This window comes from Rhinoderma darwinii, chromosome 3 (assembly GCF_050947455.1).
Source record: "Rhinoderma darwinii isolate aRhiDar2 chromosome 3, aRhiDar2.hap1, whole genome shotgun sequence".
Taxonomy (NCBI): Eukaryota; Metazoa; Chordata; class Amphibia; order Anura; family Rhinodermatidae; genus Rhinoderma; species Rhinoderma darwinii.
In genome coordinates, this window is record NC_134689.1 from 341,029,236 (window position 1) to 341,044,137 (window position 14,902).

At 40.7% G+C, this 14,902-nt stretch overlaps 1 long non-coding RNA gene across 1 annotated transcript; it reads left to right on the forward strand.

The window, feature by feature from the left end:
• The first annotated feature begins 232 nt into the window (after positions 1-232).
• Positions 233-8,385, forward strand: LOC142748200 (uncharacterized). Its single transcript, XR_012882176.1, has 4 exons — positions 233-351; positions 2,356-2,442; positions 3,962-4,093; positions 8,123-8,385. It is a non-coding gene; the product is annotated as an uncharacterized LOC142748200 (long non-coding RNA).
• The last annotated feature ends 6,517 nt before the right edge of the window (positions 8,386-14,902 follow it).

The window sequence follows — 14,902 nt, forward strand, 5'->3', positions numbered from 1 at the left end:
TTGTTGTGGAGCCGTGATTCCTGATGACACATGGATGCACAACAAATACATTTTTGTTAAAAAATAGACCGCAATGGATCTGTGGTTTTGCGGCCCGCAAAACCACTACAGTCGTGTGCATAAGGCCTAATCTATATTAGAAAAAAAATACAATTATCTTTTTAATTGTCTCACCTTCCTAACCCTCCTTTTTTTGTCTCTATGTCCTTTACGATCTCAGGAAGTCTATAAAATGTCAGAACTCATCAGAAAATTGTCATCGTCTGGTATAATTAAGAATCATGGTCATTTGCTCAGGCTCTTATAACCTCTTCTACAGCATGAGAAAATGTTATAGCTGGTATTCGAGAAGTAAGTCAGATTAACAATCTCATTTACCTGACATACCAGGTTTACAGGTGTGCAGTTTCATATAGGAAATGACAGACAATCCAGGGGCATAAATGGGGTGGGGGCCGGGGGGGGGGGCATGTGCTCCAAAAAGCCACTATTCCTTGGCCAAGGTACTAGGACACGGCTAGGATGTTTCTTTGCCCTGCGTGACAGAAAGTCTACGTACGACACTAAACAACCCACAGGTCAAATGTCAATCATTATATATGTGTGCTGTGGGTACACTTTGTCCCCTTTCGCTATGATCCTCTTTGCTGGGCTAATACTTCACAAACTTTTACCCTGTGTTTTTGACACTGCTGTATAAAGTATAGTTTTCTAAATGTTTCCTTCTGGGCATGTACTCAAATACTTCTACCTGCTGATGAGCACACTTGATCTTAAGTGGCTTATGAATGTTCCTTGCCCACACCCTAATGTTTGCAAAATAGATGATTTTTTCCCCTTACATGCTTAGTAAGCAGCGGATGAGCTCTAAGTTGCTAGTCTAGTCACTGCAGTGTAAGGCTGGGTTCACACGACCTATTTTCAGACGTAAACGAGGCGTATTATGCCTCGTTTTACGTCCGAAAATAGGGCTACAATACGTCGGCAAACATCTGCCCATTCATTTGTACTGTGCAGACAACCTGTCATTTACGCATCGTCGTTTGACAGCTGTCAAACGATGACGCGTAAAAATACAGCCTCATCAAAAGAAGTGCAGGACACTTCTTTCAGATGTAATTTGAGCCGTACTTCATTGAACTCAATGAAGCACAGCTCAAAATTTCCGGCTGTCAGAGAAGCCTCGCAAAATGCGAGGAGCAGCAATTACGGCTGAAACGAGGCAGCTGTTTTCTCCTGAAAACAGTCTGTCATTTCAGCCGTAAAAGCCTGCTACCGTGTGCACATACCCTAAAGACTTTAGTTGGAGTGTAGGTAGTGCTCACACAGACCAACCTTGTTTTGGTATAGATATCTGTGCATTAGACAGTCTTTATAGTTGTTTGGGGGTGCCAACATGCCATTCCCTTCTTTGTGAGGGGTGCATGCTCAGAGGCCCCATTACTACCTCCTTTGGTTACTGTGGAAAAAGCTTAATCTAGATGTAGAGCAATGGGATGGCGACAACTGATGAACTGGTGGAAATACCAGGTAGGACGATTCCACTTGTTGAGAAACTGTAGTGAGTGTGGCATTGATAAAATTGGCACAATCTACACCTTCCACATATTGTCAAAGCAAACCAAGCGGTTCCTTTGACAAATGATTTGGGAGCTTCAGGTTTGGGTTCAAATGAGTACTGTAGCTCAGTTCTAGAGGTGAGGGTTTTGAACATGTCGATACATGTAAGACTGTATAATACTAGACTAGATTTACTGTTATAAATATTATGTTGTGCATACAATAATGGAAGAATAACAACACCTAACATACTGACTATTTTCTCCTTAATCATAGTCCTTACCCATTTCTCTATGATCCATAGTCATTATATGTAGATGACAGACACAATAGTCTTTGTAATCAGGAGCGCTGAGCAAGAATAAGCTCATGATTAAATATTATTTGCTCAGTATGAAAACATTTTTACTCCACTATACAGCTGACACTAGATTCTTGCACATTGCGTTTCATGTTGAATGAACTTGATAAGAAATCTCTCGTAGGTTCTGATTATAGTTATACTGATGTTGGTGTTAAGTGTTTATGGGACCTCTTGCACATTTCTCAGTAATTGAATGAGTCTGTTTTTCCCTCTATAAATCCCTTCTACATTTTCCATCCTGATTTGGGGCTTCATCATGGAGTAGTTATTGACAAATAAAGAAATCATTAATAAGTATCTACTCTAGAACTCCTTACCTCTTATCTCTCATTAGCAAATGCTTAGTCGATTTATGTTTTATGTAGACTTGATTTTATCTGGGTATGACACTTCTTAATTTTAGATGCTTAATCTCTGATTTATCTCAAAAGCTTTATGGATGAATCACTTGAGAATCAGAGTACCGTGTAAGAACTTGCCATGAAATACGGTAATTACTGCAGTTCACAGATATTCAGGTATAAAAGTATGTTGTATAAAATTGCTCATTGACATAAAATGTTTTAGCTGACTTATCTGGAACACAATTACAAGCAATAAATATGTGTATGTACAGATGTAGCAGAAAGTGTCTCACTGTAGCAGCATTACAACATTTTAATAAATCCAGCCATTACTTGAAGCTCCTGCACCCCAATGCAAAACCTGTAATAGGGCCCCTGCCTACAATGTGCCATTTATAATACGGGTGTTTTCTTAGATTGAAAAGGGGCCACTCAGGTATTAAGACCCCGGTGCAATAGTACTTCTGAACCCCTATAGCTACACCCCTGCGCAAAATGTAAAGCCACAGGTAGCATATTGTACATTACTCAATACTCAGACAAGGAGAAAACTCCTTACATCATTTGTAGCACTAGGGAAATCTCCTACCGCTTAACATCCTAATTACATATTGTCTAATGATAGCGAGGTATTGAGATTTCTACTAGTCTTCTTCCTGCGGTTTTTCCAAAGTCACTCCATAAGGCAATGAAGGTTTTAGTATCTGGCAAAGGAAAGCTAGAAATACTCATGTGATCTCTAAATCATGGGATACTAGAAAGGATACATTTTAATAGTTGGAAAATGAACTCTAACTTTAGCAGAATCCTTTTAAGTTCTCCAGTAGCAATTTTTTTTTACAATGAAAAAGAGATAGATTTGAAGATTAGATTGAAGTGGATGGTTTGACTGACTCTGCTAGAATAATATTTAGTTAAAGAGCCTCTGTCACCACTTTATAAGTGCCCTATCTCCTACATAATGTGATGGGCGCTGTAATGTAGGTAACAGCAGTACTTTTTATTTAGAAAAACAATCTATTTTCACCAAGTTATGAGCTATTTTAGCTTTTAATGACTTTCTTAATGCCCAACTGGGCGTGTTTTTACTTTTGACCAAGTGGGCGTTGTGGAGAGAAGTGTATGACGCTAACCAATCAGCGTCATACACTTCTCTCCGTTCATTTACTCTGCACATAGTGATCTTACTAGATCACTATGTGCAGTCACATACACACACATTAACTTCTCTTTACAACGCCCACTTGGTCAAAAGTAAAAAAAACGCCCCGTTGGACATTAAGAAAGTCATTAGCATAAAGCTAAAATAGGTCATAACTTGGTGAAAATACAAAGTTTTTCTAAATAAAAAACACTGCTGTAATCTACATTATAGCGCCGATCACATTATGTAGAAGATAAGGCACTTATAATGTGGTGACAGAGCCTCTTTAAGTCATTTCTATTTCCTGGGTAATATTAAAAGGTGGCAATAAGCCTCTTTGTTCTACAATGTTTGGACAGCTCATTGCATTAACAAACTGACAAAGCTATTAAAACAGAACATCTTCTATAACTGCACCGCACAAACGTCTCTGTGGTTGTTAATTTAAAGGGATTGTCCACTTTGAAGAGTCAACTTATCCTCACTGCATTGATGTGGGAAATTTAATTTCCTAAAATTGTTCTAATCATGAAACTTCCTGTTTATTAGGTATTCCTCTATTTGCAACAATTACATATTTACAGTCTGACATTCTAGCTCTTATATTTTGAAGATATTCAGAAAAAAATCTCAACCATTCAACTTCTGTACCGTAGCAATTCCCAGACTGTCTTGCATATTGTAAGTATTCCTTGTTGAAATCTCTCATCTTACAAACATCAAAGTAGTCAAATGCTAATACCTTTCCTCCACCATATTTGTATTCGGCATGCAATACTAAAAAATGTAAAAAAAACAGACAAACTATTATCTAAAAAACTAAGAATTTAGGTACTAGCTATTGTCAACGGCTTAAATTCGTACAATAGTGTCGATTTCTGGGGCATAGTGTTTTTATTTATTTTAAATATAAATGAGCTCTCAATATAAAAAACTAATAAATAACCCCATAAAATGTTTGTCTTGGCACCCCCGCTGAGTTATACACAAGGCCATATGTGAATTTAGTATTCACATATGTCCTTGGGTATAACTCAGTGAGGATGTGACTTAACATCCAGTACTCCAATTACTCTAGTGCTTGCATTATGAAGTTTTTAAATACAGTGTTGGTGTTACCAAAAAGGGCACTGGGCAAAATTTTTATATCATCTTTTATTTTGGGTGAACCTTTTTAATAACATGTACTATTTTGGTACTGATCATTTTAAGTAGGTTTTATGCTTCAATGATCATTCACGCTGCCTGTTCACAAGTACTACTTCATTACATAACTAAGATTGATGCTGTTTACTACTGATACGGTGCAACAAGCGCATAGGGTTTGGATCCGACATAGTTTTCATTCCTTTCATTCTACATACTCAAGGGGGGTTAGCCTCCTGGTTCATAGGGATGTGCCTTTTAGCTGTATAGATTCCTTTAAAGATAGGGCAGGTAGATATGTTGGGGTGCACTGTAAATTGTTTAACTGGGAATGTATAATTGTGGTGTTATATGTGCCTCCCCCGTACTCTGTGGGTCCGATGAGAGAGGTGCTGGAGAAACTGGCTGGGTGGCCTATGATACCGACTATATTGATGGGAGATTTCAACAACATAATGAACAAAGGGTGGGATAAATTTCCAAAAGGGGGAGGGGTGGGGGATACTGGCCTGACGAGATTCGGAAAGTACATGATGGAGGCTGGGTTTACAGATATTTGGCGGGCAAAATGGCCCTCTGCTACGCAATATTCGTGTGTATCATCTACATATGGATCATTATCACGAATAGACCTAATGTTTAATAATGGAATGGGGATGGAATGTGTGGAAGGGGTGGAATACTTACCACGAGCACTGTCTGATCACTCCCCAATGTTACTTAAGCTCCGAACAAGCTCAGAGATGGGGGGGTTGAGAATGCACTGGAGGTTGAACCCGTTCTGGATACGGTTAGTGGGAGAGGAGATAATAAATATGAGTCTGCGAGAATACTTTGAGTTTAATAAAGGTACGGTTCCTACGGAATGGGATGCTATGAAGGCGACTATAAGGGGAGTGTATGTACGGGAGATCTCGCTCATTAAAACTAAGTCGCGACAAATTCGACAGACAGGGTCACAGTAACAGAGGAGAGGCACGTTACTAATAACACTGCGGAAACACTAGCCCAATGGAAGGTTGCTCAGAAATTGCTTAGGGAACATCAGCTGGAGCAAGCGGCTAATAAAAGACTATTTTTACAACAAAAATACTATGAGGAGGGTGAAATGGCGGGCAGACTGTTAGCAAATATGGCGCGGCCGATGCGGGAAAGTGCGTTCATTCATCAGTTGCAGACAGTGCACGGGACTCTGGTTGGAGAAACAGGGGATATATTAGAGGTGTTAACAGCATTCTACATGGAACTGTATCGTACTAAGGTGGACTACTCGGAGGATCTGCTGTCAGAATATCTGGCAGAAATGACATGGGTTATCCTGGGGGAGGAGGAGAGAGAGGGATTGGAAGAGCCAATTACGCTAGAGGAAATACAGGAAGCGTTAAGTTCTATGGCAAACGAAAAGGCTCCAGGGATAGATGGTATACCAACTGAATTGTATAAAACATATGGGGAGACGGTTCTCCCGGAGTTATTGGAAGTGTTCCAGGATAGTTTCACCAGGGGGCGTTTACCGCAGACAATGTACGAAGCCGTTATAGTCGTAATCCCCACGGAAGGGAAAGACCGGAAACAACCTGACTCATACAGACCGATATCTCTATTAACCACGGACATTAAAATTTTAGCGAAAGTAATTGCTAATAGGCTGTCACGAGTAGTGACTAAAATTGTGGGGATGGATCAGTCGGGATTCATGCCATCGCGCTCTACAGCAGTTAATCTACGTAGACTTTTCCTGAATTTGCAGACAGATGCTCCGGATGCACGGTGTAGAGCAGTGCTGTCTTTAGATGCCGCCAAGGCGTTTGATAGTGTGGAGTGGGGGTATCTGTGGGCTGTCTTGGAACGGATGGGCTTTGGAAAGAAATTTATAAAATGGGTACAATTATTATATAAGGAGCCGGTAGCTAGGATAAGAGCAAATGGAAGGATGTCAGATTCCTTCAGACTGGAGAGGGGGACGCGACAGGGATGCCCACTTTCGCCACTACTATTTGCGTTGGCAATTGAACCCCTAGCCAATATGGTAAGACAGCATCCAGGGATAGAAGGGTTTCGTTGTGGGGAGCTGGAGGAGCGCATAGCATTATATGCGGACGATATCTTGATGTTCTTGGGGGAAATAAATTACTCACTGCCAGTGATAATGAATGTATTGGAGCGCTTTGGTAGATTCTCAGGACTAAAAATTAATTGGAATAAGTCGGTGCTGTTGCCACTCCAGCCAGTAGATACGCCGTTGGTGATTGGAGGAATTGAGGTACCGTGCGTACAGAAATTTAAGTACCTGGGAATCATGATATCGGCGAGGGTGCAGGACTTTATTGAACTAAATGTGATACCATTGTTGAGCAAACTTACGGATAAGACCAAAATATGGCTCGGGCTACCACTGTCAGCATTGGGTCGAGCAAATCTCATCAAAATGATTCTGATGCCCCAGATTCTTTATGTGGTGCACAATGCCCCAGTGTGGTTGCCTAAATACTGGTTCAGGAGAATCCATAACTTGTTTAGGGACTTGGTGTGGAAAAGGGGGATCCCCAGGATAAAACTGGACAAGCTACAACTACCAGTGGAACAGGGAGGGTTAGCTATTCCGAATGCATGGATATATTATCTAGCGGCCCAATTACAACACCTTAAGGGCTGGAAGAATAGGGAGGAGTGGGAATCTAGTGGGAAACTGGTGTATTATCTGGGTCAGAGAACGGATGTATTAGAGGCCATGGAATCTCATAAATTAAAGAGGGAGGCAAGAGGGAAGCCGACTTTACTATTAATACATAGAGTTTGGTGGGAAAGTAAGAAATTATTGGGGGTTACAGGATGCTCCAATTATATGCCTTTAGAATTTAATATGCTGGAAGGATTTCAAGACTGGGAACAAGCAGGGATTAGATATGTATACCAGCTGTATGAAGGAGGTGTTTTTAAGCCCTTTGCTCGAATACAGGAGGAGTTTGGACTCCCACATCAGCTGTTCTACCAATATCTTCAATTAAGGCATGCGGCGCAGGCTCAAGAGAGACTGGTGGATTTGAGCTGTTCCACCATGGGAGGGATGGAGCAGGTACTAGGGGCAAAAGACACTAAAGGGATTATCTCGGTGCTATATAATACGCTACTCTCTAATTTTCTGGGAGACCCGTTGGTGGAGATCAGACGTAAATGGGAAGAGGATGTAGGGCCTATAGGGGATGAAGACTGGGAGGAGGTACTGGGATCATCTAAAAAACTCTCTATTAGTGTAACGCACAGGAGGTCACAACTTTTTCTATTACACAGGGTGTATAGGACGCCTAAGGTGCTATGGCAAATGCGCATTAGATCAACTAAGGAATGTCCCAGGTGCATGTTTGATGGGGCGGACATAAAGCATATGTTTTGGAGCTGCCCGCTGCTAGAAGGATATTGGAAGGAAGTTAAAAGTATTGTGTCTAACGTATATGGGAGAGATTTCCCAATAGAACCTAAAATATTCTTACTGGGCTGCATTGGGGAGGAAGGAGGGGATGGAGTGGAGCTACTGTCTATTAAAAAGATTTTGTATCATGCTAGGAAACTAATCGCAAAATATTGGCTGCAGGCGGATCCCCCGGAGGTAGCTGAACTGGTTGGATATGTTAACCACACGGTATCACTGGAACATCGGATATATCTGAAAAGAGGGACAATTCAGAAATACGAGAAACAATGGGGTAAATGGGTACACGCCTATGGCAATGCGGATCACTAGATGAGATTTGGAGGGGGGCTGACACACATACATGTTTAAGGTCTGGTGGAATATCGGTTTACTATGGAGGAGACATGGAGGAGGAGTGGTGGAAAAATCAGGAAAGAGAGGGGGTACTGCAAGGGAGGGGGGTAGTTCAGTTGGGGGGAGAAATAGGTTATGGTGTAACCAAAGATGTTGTATACATGCCATAAAGCACTTGAAGAAATTTTGCACTACTTAAGTGAGGTTATGTTATTTTTATTTGTTTTTTGTAAAGTACTGTAAGAAATGTACAGGCTGTATAACAGATGTTGTATTATCAATAAAAACTTGTTTGATTCAAAAAAAAAAGATTGATGCTGTCCACCCACATTCTTATTCATTTCTAGACATTCATGTTTCTGTTTGTAAATCTGTCACTCTGAATGCTTCTCAATTTAGCATTCCATTCAGACTCTCTTCTTTTGCAGAAAAAAAACAAACAAACTGATTTTTAACCCCTTAAGGACATAGCCTGTTTTCACCTAATGGATCAGGCCATTTTTTTCAAATCTGACATGTGTCACTTTATGTGATAATAACTTTGGAATGCTTTTATTTTTTCACGTGATTCTGATACTGTTTTCTCGGGACATATTATTCTTTAACTTAGTGGAAAAATTTGGTCGATAAATTGAGTGTTTATTTGTGAAAAATATCAACGTTTACAGAAAATGTGCAAAAATTTGAATTTTTCTAAATTTAAATGCATCTACTTGTAAAACAGAGAGTAATACCACAAAAAATGTTTACAAGTTAACATTTTCCATATGTCTACTTTATGTAACGTGAAACTCTTCTGAGCACGGCAATACCCCATATGTCGTGATAAATGGCAGTTTGGACCAACAGCAGGACTTAGAAGGGAAGGAGCACCATTTGGCTTTTTGAGCTAAAATTTAGCTGGAATGGTTTGCGGTGCCATGTCACATTTGCAAAGCCCCTTTGGGACCAAATCAGTGGAAACCACCCAAAAGTAACCCCATTTGGGAAACTACGCCCCTGAAGGAATTTTTCCAGGGGTATATTGAGCATTTTGACCCCACAGGTTCTTTTTTGCTGAATTTAGTGGAATTATGCTGTGAAATTGAAAATTTTTTTCTCTGATAAAACTTGGAAACGTTCAATTTTTACAAGGAATAAAGAAGAAAAAGCACCCCAACATTTGAAAAGCAATTTCTCCCGATTACGGAAATACCCCATATGTGGTAATAAACTACTGTTTGGACACACAGCAAAGCCCAGAAAAGCAGGAGCGCTATTTGGCATGCAGATTTTGCTGGCTTGGTTTTTGTGTGCCATGTTGCATTCGCAAAACCCTGAGGTACCAGAGTACAGTGAAAGCCCCCAAGAAGTGACCCCGTTTTAGAAACTACACCCTCAAGGCATTAATCATTTGCCTGGACATATGACAGGGCTCAGAAGTGAAGAGAACCATGCGCATTTGAGGTCTATTTTGGTGATTTTCACAGCATTGACCCACAATTTCAGAGGCTCTGAGGTCAAATGTAAAACAAACCCCCAAATAGTGACTCCTATTTTGGAAACTACACCCCTTAAGGCATTTTAAGGGGTGTAGTGAGCATTTTTATCCACAGGTGTTTTTTCATTAGAAATTAATGTGCAGCGGATGGGGCAAAGTGAAAATTAAAATTTTCCACTGATATGCCATTTCAGTGCACAATATGTTATGCCCAGTTTGTGCCACCGAAGACAAATACCTCATAAAATTTTAAGTGGGTGCTCCTGGGTATGGCGATGCTATATATGTGCACGTAAACTGCTGTTTGGGCATGCTGTAGAGTTCAGAAGGAAGGGAGCGACATTTTGCTTTTGGGGCGCAGATTTAGCTTGGTAATAGTTCTGTTTGGGGTTTTGCTGGTATTTTAGTTTATAATATGGGGGCATATGTAATCTGTGCGGAGAACATCAGGACATATGTAAGCTGTTCGGAGTGCATCATGGCATAATTAGAGGGTATAATAATGAGGTAAATAAAAAATAATTCAGAAATGTGTGGCCTGTGTCGCACTGATAAATGGTGCCCAATTTTATCCGCTTTTGGAACTCTCTGCACATTTTGTGTTGTCATATTCTGAGAGCCAGAACGTTTTTATTTTTTCTCCTTCGGAGCAGTGTGAGGGCTTATTTGTTGCAGGACAATCTGTAGTTTTCATTGGTACCATTTTGGAGTACATGTGATTATTTTTATCACTTTTTATTTCATTTTTTGGCAAGCAAGGTGACCAAAAACCAGCAATTCTGACAATGGTTTTTTTTAGTGTTCACCGTAGGCTATAAATGACAATTTTACTTTATTCTGCGGGTCAATACGATTACGGCGATACCAAATGTATATCTTTTTTTTACGTTTTGCAGCATTTGCACAATAAAATAACTTTTTTTTTGTGTGTCACGATATTCTGAGAGCCATAACTTTTTTATTTTTCAGTCAAAAAAATCTGTGTAAGGGCTTGTTTTTTGCAGGACAGGTTGTAGTTTTTATACGTACTATTTTGGGGTACATGCAACTTTTTGATCACCTTTTATTCCATGTTTTGTGAGGGTGGTGATAAAAAAATAGCGATTCTGGCATTGTTTGTTTTTTTTTGCGGTGTTCACCATGCGGGAAAAGTAACATTATAGTTCTGTTGTTTGGCTCGTTACGGGCGCGTCGATAACAAATGTGTACTTTTTTTTAACGTTTTCATTTTTTTCCTATAATAAAAGTCTTATTATAGTAAAAAAAGCAGTGTTTATTTTTAATAACTTAAAGCTTTTATTTTTACACTTTTATTCAACTTTTTTTTGTCCCGCTAGGGGACTTGGGGGCCTGCACCTCTGATCTTTACTCTAATGCATTGCACTAACCATGTAGCCATAGTAACAATCGGCAGTTTCACGATCACATAGTGTCTATGCCGATGGCTACAAACCACTAAGATGCTGCGATCACTTTTGATCACGGCATCTAAGGGTTTAATGGCAGGGATCGGAGCTAGCTGAGTGGTCAAGTGGTGGAAAAGGGCAGGAGGGGGGAAAGCCAGAGGTAGTGAAGTGGGGGAAAGCCCGAAGGGGCTAATAAACGACCAAAGAGGCTAATAAAAGCCCGAAGGGGCTAAAAAAAACATCCAAAGAGGAGTAACCACCTTAAGTGGTGTAACTGCTCTAAGGAGCGAAACAATCTAAAAAGTCTGCAAAATTCCCCGGAATCCCCCTTGCCGACTCTGGCCAGGGATTCTGCTCCGGGAGTAGCAACTTACGTCACTGTCCATATATGGACAGTAACGTCAAGGGCTTCCCCAAGCACAGAGCTTAAAGTAGCGCTGTGCCCAGGGAGTCCTCGGTGAGCGGAGGAGCTTCCTCTGCTCCTCCGCTCTGAACTAATACTGAAGCAGGGAGCTGATGGTTCCCTGCTTCAGAGTTAGGTTCACAGCGGGACATACCCCCGGCCGCCTGGGACAGTGGGACACCGCCCCAAATCCGGGACTGTCCCACTAAATCCGGGACAGTTGGTGAGGTATGCAAAGACATACATACTGGAACTTATACACACACAAACAGAGAGACACACAGACAAGTAGAGGCACAAACAACAGACAGACTGAGCACTCACATCTCCTTCCTCACAGGCTTCTTGCATGTGGGGCTATTGGCGGAGCTAACTGTGCTTCGGACACCACGTCCTTGCCAAATATTTACCGTATTTTTCGGACTATAAGATGCAGTTTTTAGCAAGAATAAATCTTGCTTAAAAGTCCCTGCATTTTATAGTCGGCAGACAAGGAACCCGGCAGCGCCGGCCCCCTGACTGCTTCTTACTCAACCCCTTCCCGACCCGTGATGTGTCGGGAGGGGATGTTTGGAGTGGAGCGTGCTCACGTGCTGAGCCCGCTCCATACACTGCAGATCTCAGCTGTGTTTTACAGCTGACACGCTGCTCTAATGGCCAGGAACAGCGATGACGCTATTCATGGCCGTTTAACTAGTTAAATGCCGCGGTTAATAGCGACCGCGGCATTTATAGGGGTCTTCCCATGACGGACATGTATGACATATCCACAGGATATCTTCAGAAAAAGCGTGGTGAATAGCAGCACACGTCTCCCAAGTTTCAATCAATAAGTTCTTTTATTGGTCAAACATCCAGTAAAAAATGGCAACGTTTCGACCCGTGACAAGTGGAGGGTCTTTCTCAAGCCTGCTGCTGATTTGTGCTGCTTCATATATTGCATTTTTTGGATTATATCCACAGGATATGTCATAAATGTCAGATGGATGCGGGTCCCACCGCTGGGACCCACACCTATGAATGGGGCCCTCTAAGCCCCGTTCTATGTTACCGCTCCGCTGCACTGTCTCCCGGCCACTTCCTGGCTACATGGTCGAGTTACGGAAACAGCTTAACTCGCTGAGCTACGCTGTTTCCGTAACTCCCATATAACTGAATAGAAGTTACGGAAACAGCGTTGCATGCTACGCTGCTTTTGGAACTGCCATTCACTACTATAGGAGTTACGGAAACTGACAGACCAATTGTCTATTTAAAACTGAAACTTGAATACTCTTCCGAAATGTTATTTTGGTTTACTACCTATTATATGGATAAATAAACAACAATGTTTTTTGCAAACTACATTGGAGTACTAAGTTCTTGCTAGAACTGCTAAGGGACAAGACGGCACTTATTCTGATAGGTGGTATTTGGAGCATGTGCAATGGGTTTCATGCAATGCCAGGATGCTGGTATGCTGTTATTTATCTATAATTCCTGTGTGTAAGACATGTGCGTTGAGTTTTAACAGCTCGGAGGTGAGTGTCAGCTGACACTTTTGACACAGTAATTGGAATTAATACTATTTAGCTATATTTGTATAATTTTTTTTACATTTGGTATTCTGTATTTATGTATATTACATGGTACCGCTGTCACGCAACTTGTATGGATTTTGTAACTATTTTTTGTCACATTTTAATTTGTTTTGTATCTTTTTATATTAATCATATTTGATTATCTTAACTACATGATTGTATTTCTGAAATACTATACACATTCTTTGCTTGAAAATGCCTTCAATGGGAAGGTCAAACTTTTCCTACACACTGGGTGAATAAAACGTCTTTATATTTTATATGTACTTGGAGTGCTGCCTTTTTCCTTGGATTTTTGTATCGATTAACTGAAGGAGACTTGGTCAAGACTCTTTGAGGCTTAGCACCTGCTAATTTTTTTCATTTCCAATTACCGTGCAGCTCCTATATATCGTTGGGATACTGTATACATAAAATAATTGTAGTGTGGTATACAGCCAGGTGGGGAATACAGATATGGAAAGTTGTGTTAGAACTGGAGGTCTTCTTTAAACCCCTTAACGCATTATCACCTAACTGTACGTGATAAGGGTTAAGGGGACATATGGAGCGCGCTCACGGGTTGAGCGCGCTCCATACACAGCGGGTGTTGGCTGTGTAATACAGCCGACACCTCACTGCAACGGTCGGAATCAAAGATGACTTTGATTCCGCCCGTTTAACACCTTAAATGTCGTGGTCAATCTCGACCGCAGCAATTAAAGTGTTAGAATCAGGGGGGTGACCTCTCAAACAAGCCATTGCACCCCCCGCGGAACTATCGGCCGGTTACAATGGTTGTTGTTGCAACCTGGGGGCCTAATAAAGGCCTGCTTCTGGTAGGGCTTCAAAGGAGACTGTCAGAATCACGATATACTGCAATACATTAGTAACTGGTATTGTCGCATCTGTAAAAGTCCGACCTATCACAATATAGCACTGTTCAACCCGCTCGGTGAATGGCGTAAAAAATATATAGAAAACATGCAAATTGCTGTTTTTTGGTCACCTTAGCGCTAAAAAAAAAATGAAATAAAATGTGATCACACATACCCCAAAATGGTATCGATTAAATCTACAGCCCGCCCTGCAAAATGTAAGCCCTCACATTGCTAAATTGATGAGAAATAAAAAAGTTATGGCTCTCAGAATACGGCGACACAAAAGTTTTTTTTAATTTAGCAAATAGTTTTATTTTTTTTAAAAGTGGTAAAACATAAAACAAAACATATAAATTTGCTATCACCGTAATCGTATCAACCTGTAGAACACGGTGAATATGTAGTTTTTACCGCCTGATGGACGCTGTAAAAACAAAACCCCAAAAAAAGGCGTAATCGCTGTTTTTTTTGCACATTTCATCCCACAAATATATTTTTTATCAGCTTCCCAGTACATTATGCGGTACAACAAATTGAGCCATGAAAACCTACAACTTGTCCCGCAAAAAAACAAGCCCTCAAATGGCTATATCGATGGAAAAATAAACAAATTATAGCTTTTGGAATGTGGGGAGGAAAAACAAAAGTGAAAATCTGAAAAATGGCTGAAGAGGGAAGGGGTTAACCATGCCACATACAAGCATTTGTATGAAAAGTGTTATAACCTCAAGAAACCAGATCTTTTTCTTTCCTCAGACTTCATTATATTACTCTAATTACTATTAAATTTTCTACCTTATTATTACCTATTAGGGTTGGCAATACCGTCCAGGTGTTCGAGGATTCTCA